We start from the raw sequence: 23,642 nt of genomic DNA, 5'->3' as shown, positions 1-23,642 counted from the left end.
GGTGGCCTTAGAACGTGCATAGATTACCGCGCATTAAATCAGATTACGGTAAAAAACCGATACCCATTGCCTCTGATCCCCGAATGACTAGACCAAGTAAAGGATGCTTGTATCTACACTAAGTTAGATCTCCGAGGGGCATATCATCTGGTACGTGTCAAGAAAGGCGACGAATGGAAGACTGCCTTTCGCACCAAGTACGGATTATTCGAATATCAGGTGATGCCCTTCGGGTTGTGCAATGCACCAACAGCCTTCCAGTATTTTATGAACAATGTCCTTCGTGAACTCATTGACGACTGTGTCATCGTATACATAGATGATATTCTAGTGTGCTCCTCCTCAGAATCAGACCATGTTAAGCACGTGCGTGCAGTCCTTGAGAAACTACGCCAGCACAAGTTATATGCAAAATTGGAAAAATTTGTTTTTCATGCTACAGAAGTTGAATTTCTTGGATTTATCCTGACTCCAAAAGGAGTCGGAATGCACTCTCGAAAGGTGGACGCAATTCTCAAGTGGCCTCACCCAGTTCAGTCAAAGGGGTACAAAGCATGCTCGGATTTGGTAATTTCTACCGCAGATTAATTCCGGACTTCTCCCATGTTGTACACCCCATCACAGCACTTTTGCGAAAAAACAAACGCTTCTTGTGGACCGAAGAGGCTGAAAAGGCCTTCCAAGAGCTGAAAGCGAAATTCACATCAGCACCTGTCTGAAAGCATCCACGCCCTGAGCTTCCATACATAGTAGAAACTGATGCATCCAGTTTAGCCATGGGAGCTGTCCTGTCCCAGAAGGATCCTGAAACCGGTCAACTTCACCCAGTAGCGTTTTGGTCCAGAAAGTTCTCAGCACCTGAGTTAAACTATGCGGTTACCGATAAAGAGCTATTAGCCATCAAATCCGCCTTTAAGGCTTGGCGGCAATATCTTCTTGGTGCCAGGCATACTATTACCGTAATCACAGATCACCGGAACCTGCAGTATTTAAAAACAGCCAAAGCCCAATCATCGCGACAACTTCGATGGGCATTGTTCTTTGCTGAATTCGATTTCGTGATCACTTATCGACCAGGCTGCAAAAATGGCAAAGCAGATGCCTTATCCCGAATAGGGATGGGAGAAGCATATGCAAACCCGGAACCGGTGCCAATAATTCCCGAGCAAAGAATTCTTGGCATAACTACTCTATAGACACTAGAAGATATTCATTCAAAAATCCAACAACTCTTCGATCCAGCAACCCTGCAGGACTGGGTAAAGAAAGGCCCGGACTACTCAGTCGTCAATGACCTACCTTACTGTCAAGGACGACTATTTCTACCACACAAGGAAATACAAGAACTAGACATCTCCAATTACCATGACATCCTGATGGAAGGGCACCCAGGTATCGCAAAAACTGAAGCGAAAATTAAGAGACAGTTCTGGTGGCCCACTTGGCGAAAAGATGTAAAGTCATTTGTGATGTCTTGTGGCATTTGCGCCCAAAACAAAATCCAGAAGAAAAAACCTGCTGGCCTTTTACAACCTTTGGATATTCCACCTACACCATTGCACTCCTTGTCTTTAGACTTTATTACAGATCTACCGCCATGTAATGGATTTAACACCATCCTAGTTATTGTGGATCTTTTTTCCAAGATGGCCCACTTTATTCCTTTAAAGAGGTTACCTTCTGCTTCGATTCTGGCCAAGGAGTTCCTCGAAAACATTGTTCGATTACACGGATTCCCTTCCGTATTGGTTTCTGACCGAGGTAGTCAATTTATCTCGCATTTTTGGAAGAAATGTTGTCAACTGGCACAAATCGACGTGAGGCTATCAACAAGTCACCATCCCCAGACCGATGGTCAGACGGAAAGGACCAACCAGACCCTTGAACAGTACCTACGCTGCATGCTACACCAGACCGAAAGCAATTGGAAAGATATTTTATGGATTTCCGAGTACGCATACAATAACTCTGTACATTCAGGAACCGGACAAAGCCCTTTTTATACTATATATGGACATCACCCTCGAACCTCAGAACTCGATTTGCCTGCAGTGAGTCATTTGCACTCTACTATTACACAAGCCTTTAAGGAAGCCACAGAACATTTGAAACAAGCAAAAGAGAAATACAAGAAAAATGCTGATCAACATAGAAGTGAAACTCCACAATACCAGATTGGGGATCAAGTTTGGCTGGCTACAAAACATATACCTCTGAAGGGAACTCGGACTTTTAATCCTAGATATTTGGGACCTTACACCATTAAGGCCATTATCAACCCGGTGGCCGTCAAATTGGAATTACCCTCTAATATGCGAATTCATCCTGTCTTTCATGTTTCACTTCTAAAACCAGTTCAACCAGGGACAAGATTAACCAAACCACCTGACCCCATCTTGATAGATGGAGAACCTGAATTCGAGGTGAAAAATATCCTGGACTCCAAGATGATTAAATCAAAACTTTTTTATTTGATCGATTGGAAGGGCTACGGACCACAAGAAAGATCATGGGAGCCTAGCGACCACGTTCATGCACCTCGGTTGGTGAAAAGATTCCATCGGAACTTCCCAGACAAACCGGGGCCAGGGGGGAAGAACAACTTTAGGAGGGGCCTTGGGGGGGAGTGCTGTCATGATGCCTACCCCCGGGCATCAAGACCAAGGCCCTCAGCTCCGGGAGCAGGCATCCAGACATTTGTTTAAACCTCAGCAGCCCCGGCTAGGGGCTGTTTGGGTTCAGTCCTGGTGCCTTAGGCGCCAGGCTCATCATAGAAATCAGGCTCATAGACTTTACTTACCTGATGCAGACCATGCTGCAAAAGAGTCCAAGCCTACATGAGGCCTGGATGGGACTATTTTGTTACAGGGATTATTTTTTACTCGGGCGTGGCTCTAGGGAACTTCTTACCTGGAACTACTTTGGAGGCTATTTAAACCACACCCGAACAGCAGCACATGCTTCGCGCTATTCTGCATCCAGCAGCGTGACGCTCACCGTGCCTGCAGCCAGCATCCAGTCTTCTGCCACGCCCGCGTGCCTGCAGCCAGCATCCAGTCTTCTGCCACGCCCGCCTCGAATCCGGAGCTCCTAGAATAAAGAAGAAGAAAAGGACAAGGTTAGAAAAGGAACTTATTTCAAATTCCTCACCTAATTCCGAAACCATTTCATCTCCGGACCTGGAAAGTACATCAGTCCTGCACGCATCGCTTCACCAGCTCCAGCACGGCACCATACTCACCAGTTCTCACAGCATCTTTCGATCCGGCACTGTCTCCATCATTTCTTCGCTGTAATCCGGCACCTAGGGGACACAAGAAAAAAACAAGGTGAGCCAAGGGAATCAACAAATACAATCTCTTACCACCATAGACTTACCTGATTTGCCACCGCGGTATTATTCCATAACTCTCCACATTTTCATATGCCGCATCTGTAAAGAGGGAGAAAAACAACACGTTAACGCATGCAATAGTTACCGGACAGCGTTTGGTAACACAGACTCTTACCTGAACACCAGCAGCAGCTACGAGACCTTCTTCTCACGAACTCAGTTGCAATTTAAGGAAGGAAGGGGACAAGAGTGAACATCGGGCACATTGAACTCTTTGAACTTGATAATTACCAATCCCGCCAGGGACTTCAGAGTCAATACTTACCGGAACTCTCCCAACGCCTTCAAACCAGTGAAGTAAATGGTATCTATGCGCCCCTGCAAGACATGCAGGATGGAGAGCTCATCTTTTACGAACATAAGGTGAGGTTACTAAGGGGATATCGGAGGTGATTAGTGGGGGAGAGCGAGAACACTTGGGAGGCCATCACTAAAACCCACAGGTGGTTAATCCCTGTCTCCACTTGCAGGAAAATACTTCTTCGGGTCCAGCAGACAAGACTAGGTGGGCCAGTGCAGACAGTCATCTCTGCACTACGCATCACGTTGACGGAGACCGCAGCTGTCCGGGTCCGATCGACACCCCTGTGGGGTCCAGGTGAGCATAACATAGATCTTTCAGTTTACCAACATGCTTAAGTTTCTCTGATCTGGGGAACCCCCCCAGCAAGCAGGCCCAGGCTGTATCTATTATGATTGTGACCCCCTTTTCCGCTAGTTTCTGTGCCACTTCACCCCAGAAGCGCTCAATTACTGGGCATGACCAAAACATGTGTATCATGTTGGCCTTTTCCTCATCGCATTTGGGACATGCTTGTTTTCCAGCATTTCTGAACCATGATATCCTCAAAGGTGTCATGTATGCTCTGTGCGTTATATACAATTGAATCTGTTTTAGTCTCGCATTCCTTGACACCTTCTTGTGGTACCCCAGGGCACGTTCCCACATCCTATCCTCTATCCGGGCTCCTACTTCCACTTCCCAGTCTAGTCGTAATTGTGTTAAATCCTTCCTGACTTTAAATATCACCATCTCATACAGTCTAGAAATCTCATGCCCCCCTTCCGATATATCATATATTGCCTCTATGACAACATCTGGTTCTTCTGCCAGTACTGTTTCAGGCCACGTTTTCTGGATTCTCTGTACCATACTGTGATATGTGATATACGGGCCCGTGTGCAGCCCCGCTTCCTCCCCCAGCACTTCAAAATCCGTAATGATCCCCTCTTGCCAGATGTCCCCTAACGTTACGAACCCCACCGATTCCCAGTGGTTCCTGATTATCATCCTCAGCTGCTTGTCTACCCCCGCTAATGCAACCAGTGGTATCTGCGAGGAACATGGGAATGGGTTCTCCATCATCCGGCACGCCCGGCGCCACATCTCCCACCCAAGCATCATCATCCTAGGGCGCTCTTTCATCTCTGCCTTGGGCAGCCACATCATCTCTCTTAAATGAAATGGTGCGCAATTCTGTCCAAACAACCTAAATTCGGGGGTCACGTCATCTGAGAGCCATTTAGCCACATATTGCAGCTGGCTTGCCACATAATAGACCTCATAATTAGGCAGTTTTATCCCCCCTTTTTCATAAAAGTTCTGCAGCTTCCATAGCGCCACTCTATTTTGGGTGCCGTGCCACAGGAAATCCCTACACATACTGTTCAATTTAGCAAAAAACTTCTTGGGTATCATGTATGGGATATTCCCAAAATAATGCAGGAGCCTAGGTAGGACCACCATCTTCAGCATTGCACCTCGTCCCATCATTGCTAGGAGCAACTTCACCCAAAATGTCATACACTTCTCGATGTTCACAATAGCTACCTCAGTGTTGTGCCTATGTTCCTCTTCTACTGTGTGGTACACGTTTATCCCAAGGTACCGGAAAGAACTAACCGCCCATGGTATTAGTAACACCGGTAACCGTTTCACCGGGGTTCCCTTGTAGCTCTCCAATGGGAAAATACTGGATTTTTGAGGATTTACCGCTCTACCAGAGAGCCCCGCATATCTCTCCATCACCTCCAGGATGTACTGAAGATTTTCCTCCGGGTGCCTCAAGTACAGCAACAAATCATCTGCATATAAGGACATCAGGTGTCGTTCCCCTCCCACCTCGATACCTATCGTATCATATTGTTGTCTGAGGTATATTGCTAAGGGCTCCGGGGCTAGTATGTACAGCATTGGGTACCATGGGCACCCCTGTCTGGTGCCTCTACTAAGCTGCCATCTCAGATATCACTGATCCCGTTCGAACTCTGGCCAGCGGCTCACTGTACAGCATCTCCGCCCACCTTATGTAACCAGGCCCCATTTTGTAACCTTCCAGGGCTGCCAGCAGCCACGGCCACTTGACCGAATCGAAAGCCTTTACCGCGTCCAAGGACACAATCGCCATTTCACCTTCATTTTTGCTTCCCCATTCGACCACCCACTGGAGTTGCCTGTGATTATGAGTTATATTTCTATTCGGGACATAGCCCATCTGGTCGGGGTGGATCAGTTTGCTAATAACTCTTCGCAATCTGTTTGCCAATACAGCCGTCAATATCTTGCTGTCCTGGTTAAGCATCGACAAAGATCTGAAAGAGCCACAGCTATGTCCAGGTTTGTTGGGTTTGGGAAGCGGTATTATAATCGCTTCTCTAAGTGACTCCGGCAACCGTCCCACCTCGAACGCTTCGTTTAACATTTCTAGCAGTGGGCGGAGCACTTCCTCTCTATATACTTTATAAAATTCACTTGGGAACCCGTCCGCCCCCGGGGTCTTACTAGTGGGCAGCTGCCTCACCACTTCTTCTAACTCCTCCAGAGTGATTGGTGCATCCAACTCCTCTTTCTCTTCTGCACTTATCCTAGGCAGTCCTATGTCTTCTAATGTTTCCGATATCTCCCCGTGACTACTTCCCTCCTCATCCCCATATAGCGACTTGTAATAATCCGCAAACTCCTTGTTCACTCCTGCTTGGGTGTCCACTACGCTGCCATCTTCTTTCATTATCGTTCTAATCGTGGGTCTGGGGGTTTCGCTCTTGTATAACCATGCCAAGAACCGCCCTGTTTTATCCCCTCCCACATGCTGTCTCTCTATATATTTTTTGTAGTTGAGGTTGCAGAGTCTTTCCCAATGTTCCGCACACTTCTGTTGTAGCTTAAGTACCGGCTCCATGTTTTCGCTTCCCCCCTTTAATGCCTTTTCTAGTTCCCTTTCTGATCCTTGTAGGTCAGCCAAAACTCCACCCTGCAGACCTTTTGACTTGGATATGGCAACCCCTTGCATCACCACCTTGAAGGCTTCCCATAATGTACTCGCCGAGTCAACGCTGCCCGTGTTCGTCTCAAAATAGTTAATGATCTCCTCCCTTATGTCTTCTCTAAAAACAGGGTCCTTAAGCACCTCTGCTCGGAGGCACCATGTCAGAATCCGTGCTCTCGGGGGGCAGTATTGCCACCCGAGAACCAGGGACGAGTGATCCGAGAGGACCCTTGCTTTATATTCTGCCTGAGTGGTATCTGTTATTACATCCGACGTAGCAAAGACATAGTCCAGCCTTGTGTGTAGTTGTTGTGGGGGTAGAGTAGTGTGAATATTGCCTTTCTTGGGGGTGTATCGTTCTCCACACATCCACCAGACAAAAGTCATCTAGCAGTGTCTGTAATGCTTTAGCCACTGGGGCAGGTCTATCAGGCTTGCCATCTGATCTATCTATCTTGGGGTTTAGTACACAGTTAAAATCCCTGCCCCAGATCACCGCACTACCCATACACTTGCTAAGGTTGGTACATAGAGTTCTAAAGTATGCTGCCGTGTTCTGGTTGGGGGCATATGTATTCACGATACTTATCTCCTTATTCTCCACCAACCCCTTCAATATGACCATCCTCCCATCCGTTTCCGCAACTTTCTGTAATAGTTGAAACGGGACGTGCGGCGCCACCCAGATGAGTACTCCTCTAGCATAAGCAGAGTATGTCGAACCCCTTTCCATTTCTTCTCCACCTTCTCCATCTTTCTCCGTGTCAGATGTGTCTCCTGCAGCAGTGCAAAGGTATAGTTCTAGACTTAAACACCTCATCGAACAGATGGAACAACATATGTGACCACAATTGACTGTCAGACTTTAATATTTGATTAGTGAGCCCATTAGGTCCTGCGGCCCTTGAAGCTGAAGATTTCTTTATCAGGTTTTTTATGATATCCCGTGTAATATTCAGCTCCCACTTAACTTTGTTCAAGAAAATTCCTGAACTCGTGGTGGGTAATGCATAAAGGGACGAGAAATGTTCCTGCCAGACTGCCTCCTGAACGACATTACTCTGTAAGCTACACTGACTACATCTCTGAGAGTTAATAAGTGGGCACACATTTCTGGAAGTGGCACTGCCCATCGCCCACAGCATCTGTTCTCCATCTTTCTGGGATCAGAGATACTTATGTGACCTAGACCAGTTCATATACTTCGACCGTAATTTTCTGATTTCTGTCATGTGTTCTTCTCTATGCAAAGATTTGTGTTTCAGCATGTGAATATCTCTCCTTAACTCTCTCTTCTTTTGACACTAATCTTCATTACATGTGTGAGAGTGCTTAGGCTTAACTTGCTCTCCCATTATTGTGGGCGTATATTAACTGCCCAGAGAAATTCTACGAATGTCAGGGTGTTGCATATAGGGTTAAAGTCTGATTCCATAGAGGTAGCATCAATTTTCGACAGACCATTGTTCAATTTGGTCCCACCCCCACCAAATATTACCAATCTATTTCTGCCATTATTAACAGATACATCACGAAATGTAACCTTTGCAGGATTGAAAATTGGGTTAGAGAAAACCCCAATAAGCATGTCATGGTCGCTTATCCCCTTCGCCTTGACTTGGAAGTGGGTGCATTTTTCAAACATATCTTTTGACAAGAATAAATAGTCAAATGTTGAGCCCTGCATCCCTCTATTCAAAGTGAAAGCTGGAGGAACATCCCCCTCAATGTTCCCATTTGCCATGTACAAGTTCCATTCAGTTGGGAAGGCGTACCATTGTTTACCATTTGGTGTGGGTTCTCACAATGTATCTTCATTCACACTTTTTTAATACATTGAGAGTTCAAATCACTTATGAGAATTATACTCACTAACCGTTCATCATCGCAATTCGAATCAATACATCTGCTAACAGTTCCAGAAGTCTGAGAGGAGTGAGCATGAAGGGTTCCAGCATATATTAATAATTAACAATACCTGGATGACGCTTTTACTCCTCAAATCTGCCTTTGTGACCAAGATTCTCAGAGTTTTGTCGCAAACCAATTCAGTGGAGGATAAAATGGAATTTTGAAATGCAATCAGCAGCTCCCCAGCCGGTCTCCCTTTGCCTTGGCCCTCTTCTGTTTGCTCCATAATTGTAAACCCATCCACAACAAAGCTGAACACCAATCATGTCTCCTGAAGGGCTATTATATCGTAGTGATCAAAAATGTCCTTTCTAATTGCACTGTTCTTAAATGAAATGGAGCCCCTCGTGTTCCACCCATTCAGTTTGACCTCCAGAGTGACTAAAGTGGCACCTCAGCTAGACCCAGTTTCTGAAAGACTTGAGAGATTAACTCGGGTACTAATGTCCAACCATTGTGTTTGTTGTCCAGACTCCGGATAAACCTTTTATCTGATTCTAAATTGTCAGGACCAATAGAACTCGATCCTCTATTGGTTCCTGAATGGAGTTTGTGTTTTCCATTTACCATCTTACACTATTCGTTTATGGGCTCTGCTGGTATTTCAAAACCTTTTTTTAAATTTTTTTTTTTAGAAGAGCTGGAGTAGCTGCGAGAATAGCATTGGCCCCCAACCTGGCCTTTACCCGATTTTCCACGATGTGTGTGTTTGTGTGGTTGGGAAAGCAGAAATATTCAAAAGAGGAAAAGATCATCCACCTCGCGAAAGATGGCTAGGATTCCAGTCCTGTTCAATGGCTTTGATTTTTTTATTTTCTTCCAATCTTTTCATCCACACCTTTGAAACTGCAAATGGGTGAATTAACTGCGGGGTATAATCAAAGCTGATTCCTGCATTTGTCCCGCATTCCGTCATTGAAAGATGAACTATGTTGCCTTGAGACAATGCAGGTCTTTGACTATAAACATTTATGGAGGAGAGAGGGCGCTAGAGAGCCATCCAAGATGGCCGCCTCCTAGAGAGCTCCGTGTGGCTCTCCATTAATCCTGCGACATCCTCATCTTTGCGGCATCCGATTCACCCAAATTTGCCACCGGGTGCGCTCGGGAGGCGCCACTGATCACCCCGAGCCCATTATCCTCTCCAACGGCGGAGCGCCGGCCGAGATCCGGCCCGGGCGCCAAGGCCCGCGGACCACGCCAGCAGCAGGCCGAGAGGGGAGGAGCAGTCCGGGCACGAAACACAGAAGAAGCGGCGTGCCACCCGGCGCCCAGAGTTAGCAGCGACCCGCTGGGTGAGAGAACGAGGCCACACCAAGAAACGGGCTGACGTGCGCACGACAGCACCAAGAGACACACGGTCTCCGTCCCCGCAGCGGCCTGGCAGAAAATCCAGCAGGGAGCGCGAAGGACTACGCTACCCTCGCCAGACACGCAGGTAGGATCCCCATTCGGCACGCAAGGTCGGCCTTCCCGACCCACCAGGCTGCATAAACCCCGGCGCTTTTACCAGACACCGAGAAAAGCTCAGGAGGCGTCACGACGAACCCCTCACAGAATGCCTGCCTTGGCACCCACCTGAGTAACGGCCACGCTCGGCCTAACCGGCACATTGGCAACACAAAATAAAAGGGAGTCCCCCACCCCAAGACGGCAGACAACATCTGAAGAATATTCCCGCTGCCCCTTCATCCCGACACCGCACAAGCCCCACCACCTGGCGACGACTCCCCACTCCAAGGCCTGACCAAGTTCCAACAGGCGGTAGCAGGAGCGCCAGCCAAAAGCGACGGAGGTCACCCCCGCCACCAGACACCACGAGTCCCCCTCCAAAATCGGGTACTCCAAACACGCGCAACACCAGCCATATAACCCATGAGAACCTGGCCCCACACTCAGCTGCTTCCAGTTTGACAAAGGTGGACATCGTAGGCCTATCTCACAAAACAGCGTAATACCCGCCAAAACCACGACGAAAGCATCGGACTCGTCACAAACGCCAGTGGAGGGTCGCCAGCTCCGCAACCGCCACACTCTCAAGCACTCAACGGAGAAACAAGAGCGTAATGGGGAAAACAGATAAAACCCAAAAGAAACTGAACTTCGAAGCAAGCCATACCAACAAACCTCCCAATGAAGGGTGCAGAGCAGCGTCCCCAACGCCCGCTACTTCCATGTCGGACGAGCATATACCAAGCTTCGACATTAGGGAAATCCTGATGGACCTCAAGGCGGGAATTGGCGACTTAGGCAGCAAACTCGACAATCTCTCGTCTAAAGTGGACCAACTCCAACACAGACTCGACAAGCACGCCGACAGGCTAGACACCGTGGAACAACGGGTCTCCGACCTAGACGGCGGCACGTCGGCCCTGACCACGCGGATCTCCACCCTGGAAACCCAAATGAAGGCAGTCTGCGCCAAAAATGAAGACTTAGAAGGGTGCTCAAGAAGAAACAACATCAGAATTATAGGAGTTAGGGAGAAACAACTTCAAGGGAAAATGGAGGACCATGTTGAACTGATCTGCACGACGCTCTTCGGGAAAGAACTCCTCTCCCAGCTGTTTGTAGTCGAACGCGCCCACAGAATCCCAAATTCAAGACCAGTCCCAGGCGCAAACCCACGGCCAATTATTGCAAAACTGTTAAACTACAAAGATCGCGATGCAATACTCAAAGCAGCCAGGGAAAAAGGGAACCTCCAGTACGACGGAGATCCAATTCAGTTCTTCCCAGACTTCTCTCCCAGCGTACAGACACAGAGACGCTCCTTCACCACCGTAAAGAGGAGACTGCAGGACAACCAAATACTTTACTCAATGCTATACCCGGCAAAGCTTCGCATTCAACATGATGGGAAAGCACTTTTCTTCCACACACCTGATGACGCCGACGACTACTTGGACCGTGCTGGCTGCAGACCTGCCCCAAACAACCCCAGGCCGCAGCGCGAAAACCAAAGGCGCAGAGAACCACCATAACTAATCGTCCCGGGCAGCTAAGAGAGATGAACTCGTACCTCCAGCGCATCCACGCAAGCCTTTACCGCAGAGAGACACTCCTAGTTTGTAGGAGAGCCACCCTTACCTCTCGGGAGGCACCAAGTGCCCCAAGCACAGCAACCCTCACTGTTTGTTGATGAAAGGGGAACATCGCGGGTCTGTTGGGGGTTGCCCGCGCGAGGGAGGGAAGTTACGTACACCACACCACCTCCAGTTGAGGTGTGCATCCTCACAATGGTTCAACAGTGAGGAGCGTCCAGGTTCCGCGCCATCTCCCCCACACCCCCCAGCTTCACCAACGCCAGCACAGCGCCCAGGCTCCGAACCCCCCGACTCCATCCAATCTGCCAGATCATCCCTAGCTGCAATACCAGCAACCTTGAGACATAAACGACGAATCAACATAGACCCTAATCTATTCCATTCAATGTCATAACCTGGAACATAAGAGGAGGCAATGTCCCATCGAAAACCAGGAAAATCCTCCAATACCTCAGAAGACACGAAGTGGACATAGCCATGATTCAAGAAACACACTTGCTCCCAGGGAAGGACCGCCAGTATGCCAAGAGTTGGGGATGCCACAGGTACTTCTCCTCTTACTCGTCGTATTCCAGAGGGGTCACGATCCTTATACACAAGAGGATCGGCTTCCGCCTTATCCACACATCCAAAGACTCCGAAGGGAGGGCAGTCCTCGTAAGTGGCATCATAGAAGGCCAGAAAATCACCCTCGTCAACTCCTACGCACCAAACGTAGACGGCCCCGACAACTTCAGCTGGGTGCTATCCCATCTCTCGTCTCGAGACCCCGCAACCATAATCTGGGGTGGGGACATGAACACAGTACTGGACCCGGTGAAGGACAGATCCCACGCTACCCCACATCCTCCGTCCAGAGCCTGCCTCCAAATAAAAGAAATATGCAAAGCATTCGACCTGAAAGATTCCTGGAGAGCATCTAATGGAGAGCTGCGAGATTACACATTCCACTCCGCGCCGCACAACTCGAGCTTCAGAATCGATTACCTTTTCACCTCAAGGAACGGCCCATGGACCAGCGGCTCATGCGATATCCTACCAAGAACTCTTTCGGACCACTCCCCGGTAACTCTCGTCCTCAACCCAGCTAATCCCAAACCTCCCCTACTGAGGTGGCGCTTCAAAACAGGCTCCATGCGAGACGAGGTCTTCGCCTCGGAACTGAAAGAGGAGATCTCAATGTTTCTAGAAGCCAACACAGGGTCAGTTTCCTCAGCCAGCACGCTCTGGGAAACTCTAAAGTGCTACATCAGAGGGGTCTGCCACGCCAAAGAAAATGGCATCCTGAAGCTCATACGGCGGGAGCTGGCAACCAGCGAGGAGAAGCTAAAGCAGCTAGAACTTCAAGGCACCAACACAAACAACCCAACAAGTTCAGTCGCCCTGAGAGAAGAGCTACAAAAATTCAGGAACGCTGCCGATCGCGAAGTGAAATTCCTAAACCGCGACAGATTGGTCAGGCAATACGGCGAAGGGCAAAAACCGGGCGCTCTTCTGGCAAACCTGGTCAGAGCCGACAACAAACTTTCCCCCCTAGAAGGGATCAGGACCAAACAGGGACAAATAGCCCACACCGACGAAGACATGGCAGAAGAATTCAGGCTTTTTTATCAAGAACTCTACAGCACTAGACACAACGGAGACCCAACCGCCGCAAGGGAGTACCTAGAGGACACTGAACTGTACTGGGTTGAACAGCCGCTGCGGGAACCACTAAACGAGCTAATCACACAAGAGGAGATTACTGCTGCCATAAAATCCCTCCCGAACTCTAAAGCTCCCGGCCCAGACGGCTTAACCGGGGAATTCTACAAAGCCTTTGCACCCACCATCGCTCCCCTTCTAGCGGCAGTGTACGAAGAGTCGTTGGATAGGGGATCCCTCCCCCACTCTACCCGCGAAGCCAACATCATCCTCCTGCACAAACCAGGCAAACCATCGGAGGACTGTGCATCATACAGACCCATCTCCCTCCTCAACCTTGACAACAAGATACTCGTGAAGGTGCTTACCAACAGGCTTCTACCACTGATGCCCACCCTGGTACTGGCAGACCAGGCGGGTTTCATACCGGGCCGAAATACAACCTTTGGCATCAGGAGGCTGTTCAGCGTCATCGAAGCACTCGATCCTTCAAGTCAAGCAATCGCAGTCCTCCTCGACGCCGAGAAGGCATTCGATTCAGTGGAATGGCCGTTCATGTTCACTGTACTCACCAGAATGGGGCTGGGCGCTCGCTTAATCAAACTTGTCTCTTTATTGTACAACAAACCACGCTCCAACATCATCGTAGGCACGGCAAAATCTGCTCCCATAGAGCTCCAACGGGGCACCAGACAGGGCTGCCCGCTTTCGGCACTCATCTTCGGCCTGGTAATGGAACCGTTGGCTTCCAACCTAAGAGAGCATAGACAACAAAGAGGGCTCGTTATTGGACCACACAAGCTCATTACATCCCTCTACGCAGACGATGTGGCACTGTTTATCCGGGATCCCGAAGAAAATCTAAACCCGGTCATGAGGGAAGTAGTCAAGTTTGGAACAGCCTCCGGCCTGAAAGTCAATCCAGCAAAGTCCATTATTTTCCCGTTGACCCCTGCTACCAAACCATTCATTGATGACTTTCAGTTCCCATGGAAAACGTCCAAAGTCCGATACCTGGGGGTCCAAATGTCCCTGAATTACCACGAGGTGTTCCGCGACAACTACAAAGAGGTAGTTAAGTCCCTCCAGGATAAAGTGACGTGGTGGAAGTCCTTACCACTAACGCTCTGGGGGAGAGCTTCCCTAGTTAAGATGGTGATTCTTCCAAAATTGCTGTACCTATTCACCAACATCCCTATACTGCTACCCCAAACCTTCCTGAAAAAACTGAAGAGTATGGTCCTTGAGCTGCTCTGGGCAGGCAAACCAGCCAGAGTGGCACACGCAACACTGACACTCCCAGTGACGAGCGGTGGTCTCGCCCTCCCAGACCTGGAGAAGTACTTCTGGGCAGCACAGGCACAATTCCTCAGCCATTGGTACGCCACCCATACAATCAGGCCTCACGTGCAAGTGGAGCGAGCCCTGGCTACACCAAACTTGTTAACAGCAGTCGTCTTCAGCCAAATTCCCGTTCCCAACTACACCATGAATGCAATGCTTTCAACGTACAAAGTCTGGAAGAGACTAGCTCAAATATACGGGGTACAATCACGATACTCTCCACTATTGCCCGTAAAGTTTATCCCAGGGGTTCCACTGACATCTGAGAAAGTATTTCACCAGTGGGTTGACAAACTACAAATAAAGACCCTGGGAGACCTCTTCACGGGGGACGGCTTTATAACACCACAACAAGCAAAATTGAAAGGCGGCAACACCGCACTTGACGTATTTCTATACTTCAGGACCAGGTACACTTTACAAGCTCTCTTGCCAGACTTCCCCCAGCAACCCCCAACCTGGCAACTACTACACAATGCCATACAGGCGCAAGGCGAGGGCAGGCTGGTGTCGCAAATCTACAAATCCATCATCACGGATACGACACCTAACCTTACTCAGGCAAAGACCAGATGGGAGAGGTCCCTGCACAAAACTATTCCAGACGAAGACTGGACCTACATCCTGAAACAAACACAGAAAATAGCTCTCAACTCTCGCCTCAAGCTAATTCATTTCAACTTCCTCCACCAGACCTATCACACACCAGCAAAAGCTAACAGACACCACCCTGAGGCGGCTGCGAACTGCGAGAGATGTGGGACGCAACCAGCAGAATTCGTCCACCTCGCATGGGATTGCCCCGAAATAATACCTTTCTGGACCCGAGTCTTAGAGACGACAGCAGCAATAGTGGGAGAGGAGATACAACCGAGCCAAACTGCAGCCTTACTCGGCTTGACAAATTCACTTTCCGCCCCGTCAAGGAAATTGGCAGGACTCCTGCTGACACTGGCCCGCAGGAGAGTGGCCATGGCCTGGGGTCGAGGCCCACCTCCAACAATCCCCGCCTGGCGCAGGGACATTCTTTACTGCCAGGATGTGGAAACAGACTTTATTAAATCACTACCCTTACATGCCCGCCCACCTGACATCTGGGGACCGCTAGTACAATTCCTGCTAAATGAAGCTGAGGAGACACCTGACACTCGAGCAGGCACCTCTGGCACAGGAACAAGCCAGCTGTGAAGACACAGAGCTAGCAGCACCGTCCACATGTCTCAAGTAACCAGAACTAGGCAGCACATCCATAGGAGTCACAAGACTGAGCGGGAGAGCAGGGGGTGAGGAGAGGGAGGGGGGAAGCGGGACATGGCGCAGAGTTAAAACCACCCTAATGTGGGTGTGTAGTTGTTTTGTGTTTCAAAAAACCAAAAATAAAGGTTTTAAAAAAAATAAACATCTATGGAGACCAGTGTTCCCCTGTCTTTTGTTTGAGTACAGGTCATTTTCAGATTTCTCGGCTGTGAATCCTGAGTTAGTTTTGTTGGTTCCTCATTCAAAATACCATTATGATATGATATGATTTGATATTTTATTTGTATGGTGCTCGTACACAAGTGTGTCAGAGCGCGACTAGGCAAGGACGGGGAACAGGGGAGAACACAGCACAACATAGAAACGATCTTACTAGGCCCAGTGACATTGAGAACGCCCAAGTGCATGGGAAAGGGAAAAGGGAAAAAGTGCATGGAAATAAATAAATGGAGGCAAAGTGTGGTAGTGCAGCCAGCAAGTGGCAAGTGCTGTGTTTAAGGCAGCAGACTGAGTAAGTCTGAATAAGTGCAGAAAAAGAAGAAACAGGGGGTGGGGTAGCTCTATGGGTACAGATACAGTCCCCTGTGCAAGGGGTGGCCAGGAGGCAGTGCAGGAAGGTGGCAGTGTGAGCAGGTACATGGGCCCAGGGGACAGAGGGTGGCCAGGTGCACAGTGCCAAGAGAGAGCAGATCAGCAGGGGAGAAGGGGAGCAAAGGCAGAAGCAAAGAGGACGGTTTTGAGATGCTTCCGGAACCAGAGATGGTTCTCCTCAAGTTTTAGAGTGGCAGGGAGGCTGTTCCAGAGGGAGGCCCCAGCCGAAGAAAGAGATCTACCCCCCAGCTAATTTCTTTGAAAAACAATTGACCCGGAGGGAGTTAGAGGTAGAGGAGCGAAGAGCTCGAGAGGGGAGGTGTTTGCGGAGGGATAGCTGAAGGTATTTTGGACCCAGGCCCAGAAAGCCTTGTGGACAATGCAGAGGGTTTTGAATTTAATCCTTGCATCCACTGGGAGCCAATGGAGAGATTTCAGAGCTGGAGAGATACGATCCCAGGGCTCGAGGCCAAGGATAAGTCTTGCAGTCCTGTTCTGGATAAATTGTAGAGGGCGGAGAGTAGCGGCAGGTAGATTTAGAAAGAGGCTGTTACAATAGTCCAACCTAGAGAGAACCAGAGCTTGGGAGACAGTGAGCTTCTGAGGGAAGGAGAGGAAAGGAAGAATACCTCTGAGGAGGTGCAGTAGGAAGTTTGACTTTTTAGAGACCTCAGAGATATGGGCCGAGAAGGAAAGTGTGGAGTCAAAGATGACCCCAAGGTTCTTAGCCTTGCAGGTAGGGGTAGGAGGAGGGCCAATGGAGGCCGGCCAGAGAGTGAGGGAAAAGGATGGAGATGGTGTGCTGATGAGGAGGATCTCCATCTTGCTGGCATTTCAGACAAAGATCATTGGCGGCACACCAATCTTGAATGGAAGTTAGGCAGTCAGAGATGAGAGAGGGAGAGGAGGTGGCCGAGAACAGCCGGAAAATGAGTTGAGTATCATCAGCGTAACACTGGAAATTTGAGCAGAAAATGGCAATGAGGTGAGCGAGAGTTGCCAGGTATTGGTTGGAAAGCCAGGGTGAGAGGTTAGACCCCTGGGCAACCCCACAGGTGGAGAGGAAGATAGATGATAGGAAAGACCCCAGTTGGACCTGGGAGGGTCGATCAGAGAGGAAAGAGGTCAGCCAGGCCAGAGCCTGATCAGTGATACCCAGTTTATCACGGAGACGGTTGAGCAGGATGGTGTGGTTGACCGTGTCGAAGGCAGAAGAGAGGTCAGTTTCCGTGCTTCTGGCCGCTCTGAAGCCAGACTGGTGGTCATGGAGAAAACCAACAGAATCTGAATGAAGGTTAAGCTGAGAGATGGCCAGCTTTTCCAGGAGTTTGCCCAGAAAGGAGGTAATGGAAATTGGGCGATAGTTAGCCGGACAGGAAGGATCAGCTGTCGGTTTCTTGAGAAGAGGATGCACAAGGGAGTGCTTCAGAGGGGAGGGGAAGGATCTTGAGGCAAACGAGTGGTTGCAAAAATCAGCAAGGGCTGGAGCGAGGGTGTCAATGTGGTCCTTGATTGTTTTGGAGGAATAGGGATGAACCTGTTTCGATGAGGCTTTCATAGATCGGACTTGTCTAGCAACCTCATCAGGGGACAAAATAGGAAAGGAAGAGAAGGCAAGGGCATTGCAGAGAGCCTGATAGGCAAGAGGAGAGGAGGAGACTGCTGCAGGGTTGTCAAGCTCCTTGCCAATTTTAAAGAGTTCAGCCGAGTTGTTGGATGCCGCAGAGACACAGGCTTGAATGTGGGCTCTCTTCTTAGTGCGGACAGAGAGTCGGTATTGCCTTTGGAGCAGGCAACAGGCCAATTTGTCAGAGGATGAGCAAGAAGACCTCCATTTCCTCTCAGCCGCCCTACACTTACGTTTAAGTGTAGCTAGGTCAGAGTCATACCAGGAATTGCACTTGGCTTTGGACTTCAAGTGGATCCTCATGACAGGGGCAAGAGCATCAAGAGTATCAGAGATAGAAGAGTAGAGAAGGGACAGGGTGTGTCGGGGTGTGAGGAGGAGGAGGGGGAGAGAAGGTGGCAGCGAAAGCCTCAGCTGACACACGCTTCATAGGTCGGATGTCTGAGAAAGTAAGTGGCAGTGTTGGGGTGTGGTTGGCTTGGGGGAAGAGAGAGAGTGAGAGATGGGAGGAGAGGAGGCAGTGGTCATTCCAGGAGAGAGGAGTGGTCAGAGGAATAGAGAGGGGGAGGCCAGGGGAGATCAAGACATCAAGTGTTTGTCCTGCAGAGTGCGTCGGGCCAGAGAGGAGGATAGAGAGGGAGAGAGAATCGCAGAGGTTACGAAAGAGCAGCGATGAGGGACAGTGAGAATCGAGGTGAATATTGAGGTCACCAAGGAGGAGGAGCTGAATGGTTAAGACCAGGAGGGAGGAGGAGAGGTCGGCCCACTCAGAGAGAAAAAATGTGATTTGCCCGGGGGCCGGTAGAGAGTAGCAACAGTAAGAGAGTGGCTAGGAGAGATTGAGAGCCTGCAGACAAGGCATTCAAAAGAGGAGTAAATCTGAATGGGAATGATAGTGGCAGGAATCCACTCAGGAAAGATCAGGGCTACGCCTCCTCCATGTCGAGTGGATCTGACTGGAATGGGGTTCCTCACTTAACTTCACCATCATGGGGAACCATCACAGTTTCTTGGTGCCTTTGACCACTCTAGGGTACACTCCATCCATGGCTCCAATACTAGATTTGGCTTGGGTGGATGCTGCATTCTGCCAGGAATCAGTCATCCCTTGCAGAAGTATCGGGCCATCTTTAATACTTTTTTGGGGTTCTCTGTTTGGACCCCCACGTTAGCTTTTATGGATACTGAGATTTGCATGGGAAATCTATCTCCGGAGCATTTGCTGTGTTCTCTGATCTTGGGACAAGCATCTATGACTCCAGAGCCATTACAGTGTGTGTTTGCTGCTCAGTATTCTTTGAATTCCTTGACCTCTTCTGATGGTTCTTACTTCCATTAATTGTTGGTATAGTGATGGCACGCACAAACTGAGCTGTGGCTACGATCCTCTTCTTTGGGACTTTCTGATTCTTTGTTTTCTGCTCCTGACTAATTTTGGATATTTCATCCTTCTCTCCAGCTTCCAGGTATTTTGGCCTATGAGTCCCATGATCCGACTATTAACTATGATGGCTAGGGCTGATGGGGGATGTAGTCCAAAATACCTGGAGAGCCAAAGTTTGCAGACCCCTGCACTATGAATATGTCCCCAATGGATCTTAGCAGGGGGGTTGGCAACCACCCCTAATTGTATTAACTCCTAAATGGAGAAGGAGAACCCAATCTGTTGGTGCTACTCATTTAGTGTCTATTGAGAATTCAATAGACATCAGCTGGAAGTACCTGTTGTTGCCTCGGTTACCTTTAGCCTGTTGAACCCCAGGTCCAGAAGCATTACTTTTGGGAACTTCTGTTTCTCTTTGTACACCAAAAGGACATCAAGCAATTGAGCAGACTTTAAAACCCCATTGAATACAAGTTTACTTCATGCAACAGACCACGCGCTGAGTTTCCAAGCCCACAATCGAGCCGGTCCAGCATGCACACTTTGAAGACATTTGTGTCGTGATTGAACCTCAGTGAGCTGTCTCTCCAATATCAGGACACCTGGACCACGCCATCAGCTTTCCCTGATCAAGCCTCCCTGACTTGGAGACACTGCTGCTTTGCCTGAACAAAATCTAGACATCATGGCATGTTTTTGAATGGACAACAGTATACGGTTGTGCCAACTTTAAGACTTCGAACCACAGACCAAACACCTGGAAAGCTTGGATACATGATGTTGAGCCATCAACAAAGACCTGGGCCGATAATATGTGGTTTAGGTGCTTTAGGCCCTAGAGATTGGTTTGTGTTATGGTTGAACCAAGAGGCGCGGCTTATTTAAGAAGGAAGCGCGTGCTAGGGTGGAAGGCAGAAGGGAGGGATGAGGAAAGGGGTTTTGAAGTCAGTTAAGGTTCGAGAACAATAAAGAAGGTTGACAGTACGTACGGCTCCTGGTGTCATTAATGAGAGCATGGGAGAGCAAGTGAAATGAATGCCAACAACTGGCGACGAGGCCGCCGAACACATTGCGTTCCGCGTGGTGGGTACCTTGACCCAGCAGTGAAGAGAGGAGCCGCCAGGCTGGTGACGCCCAGCAGTGGCAGTAATCCTGGCGGGTAAGGAGCCCAGCAGCAGAGAAGCAGCCATCACGACTGCAACAGCGGAGGGCAGCGTCGGAAATGCTAGCCCAGCATCAGAAGAGCAGCGGAGGGGCGCATCAGCCCCAGCAATAGCAGCAGCCATCCCGACTGCAGCAGCTGAGGGCAGCGTCGGAAACGCTAGCCCAGCATCAGAAGAGAAGCGGTGGGGCACATCAACCCCAGCAACAGAAAGCAATCATCTGCCTATGGCAGTGGAGGGTCACGCTACATGCATCGACCCAGCAGCTGGTAACAAGTGATCTCGACTGCAGCAGAAAGGGGCCACCGTCACTAAGACCATCCTGGCAGAGACACAGAGCAACGACAAGGGTGTCACACACCCCGACACCCGCCAGTCATCAGGAGCACTTATACACGCATATGACTATGCGCCTACAGCATACGCCGGGGGGAAAGAAAAGAGGTCCGACCACGCGGTCACCCCATCCCAGCAACACAAGCCGTGTGGGACAAATGGTCAACGACAGGAAAGACTACAGGTGCTGGTAAGAAACCCCACCCCGCACCATAGCAAAGAAAGACGCCTTAAGCCAAGATGCAATCCATGGAGGGTGCCACAAGTACTAGCGCATCCCTCAACTGCGCACCGTGCCCTGAATAGGCATGCACCAACCCCAAGAGGGCTTCACAGGGATCATCAAGACCCGCCCGAAACCCCGACCAGCAGCATCAACAACCATGGCCCAGACTGCACACTCCCCATGTGGCTCATACGCACCAATTAACACTGCTACGGCCACCCAACGCACCCATTCAACAGTTCAGAAAACAAGGAGTATACCGGCAACGGGACCTCAGCCCCTCCCAGTTGAATACCGCCATCAGCCCCACCAGCTAAAAGGGCAAATTGCTGGCCTGCCCACCCCAGCATCAGCCAACCAAGTTGCCTACATCTCATCATCAAGACCAAACCACCATGACTGATCTAACTCAAGGAGCTGCAGATGCAGGAGCAAGCCCAACCACCAACGCTAACCCCTCATCCCACGCCAGCCTCATGAGGAGACCTAACCCCTTCACGCTCAACCCGCACCACGATCAAGGACAACGCTGGGAAGAATGGGTGGAAGAATTTGAAGACTTTGTAGGTGCCATTGGGACTCAAGATCCTCCCAACAAAATCAGCATCTTCACAAATGTGGCAGGAGGAGAAATCAAAAACATAATACGAACAATTCCACCACAGGAACGAGCGACATATCAGCGCCTCCTTGAAGCCATCAACGAGACGCTAGTAGTGACACCCAACCGGGACTATGAAAGCTACACCTTTAACCAATGTGCTCAGCTTGCCCACAAATCCATAGGTGAATTCGTCATACGCCTTCAGAGGAAAATTCTGAAATGCGACTTCGCCAACTTCAACGACGACGAAGCAATCAGACTAAGGGCCTCATTACACGGAAGGCGGTAATCCAGGGTGCTATTAGCACCCTGGACCATGCCGGTAAATTACCGGCACCGCCTTGGCGGAAAGGGGATTTACCGCCCCATTCCAAGGTTGGAGGGGCGGTAAATCCCCCTTCCGCCATTGCCCTTCCCCATTCCCATTTCTGCCCCATAGGGCTCTATGGGAATGGGGAAGGCGCTAATTACGGCACCGCAATTTTGCGGTGCCGTAATTAGCTCCGAGGTCCCTTAGCGGGTTGGTACTTAACGCCTGCAAGAAGCAGGCGTTAATTCCTCCAACCCGCAAAGGGACTTCGTAGTACGGCGGTAAGGGTTAACGGTCACCGTTGCCATTAACGGTGACCGTTAACCCTTACCGCCGTCCGTGTAATGAGGCCCTAAGAATAATAGAAGGGTGCATATCATCAATGTTCAGAAAGCACCTCCTAAAAAAGCCTCTATCCCTCAAGAAAATCCTTGACCTCGCGTGGGTATATGAAAGAATAGATGTCCAAACCGTAGCTATCGAAAATCAAAAAAAGGGGGACATCATCGCTGCCATAACACCGTACACAAGATACCAAAGCCCACAAAGCAGACAAAACATCAGGAACCCCCTAACATGACCCCAAAGCGACAGGCAATGCTACTGATGTGGGTTTGAATACTCCCACAGAGGACCATGCCCCGCAATCGGTCAGAGGTGCATACGCAGTGGCACAAGAAAACCACTTCCAAGCCACGTGCAAAGAACAGCTTCCAGAAGCAGGGTCCGGCCGCCAACAGAACGTGCAGAGCCCCAGCCCACGTCTGGAACCACAAAGAGAACAACTTGCCCAAAGGGTGCCCGACAGAGGAATGACATACCCCACAATGACCTATCAACGCCCAAACACTGTGACAGCCCTCGAAGGTCTACAGATTGAGCCCGATAGGAAAGCCCATGAACTATATGACTACCAACTATATGACCAACCAAGGATGTCTACCCTAGGTGAGGTCTACCCGAGGGAGCTCACGTCAAACCAAAACCAAGGAAGGAGCATCACCCCTATGGCATCAGACTACGCCCCATACAACAATTCCCCACCCAGAACACTAATGGCGGAAGACCAGCAACCTCTATACCTACAAGATGGATATGGCAGATAATATGTCCAGATTCTCAACGTCCATGCAGATGACACACCAGATCCCAGAGTAACAATACAAATGGGAAACGCCAAAAACCAATTTGTTGTTGACACAGGGGCTACGGTCAATGTGATGAACGAAGAACTACAACGCTCAATAGCGGATGAATACCCACTGCGCCAGTCGAAAACTCACATCTTCCAATGGGGATCTGCCGACCTATTGACAAGGATACCCTAAAATCCCAATTTCCCAATCTATTTGAAGGGGAGGAATGCTCAAAGACTCTGTCATTAAACTACACATTGACCCCACAGTAACGCCAGTACCACAGCACCCCCGCAAGGTGGAGTTACACCTTCAGGCGCAAGTGTCCAAAGAACTACAACTCCTACTGCAGAATGACATTATTGAGAAAGCCGTAGGACCCACACCATGGGTATCGCCCAT

The sequence above is a fragment of the Ambystoma mexicanum genome, chromosome 2q (genome assembly GCF_040938575.1).
Source record: "Ambystoma mexicanum isolate Mex_15411 chromosome 2q, UKY_AmexF1_1, whole genome shotgun sequence".
Taxonomy (NCBI): domain Eukaryota; kingdom Metazoa; phylum Chordata; class Amphibia; order Caudata; family Ambystomatidae; genus Ambystoma; species Ambystoma mexicanum.
The sequence above is the reverse complement of the archived record's forward strand: the minus strand, read 5'-3'. Positions refer to the sequence as shown.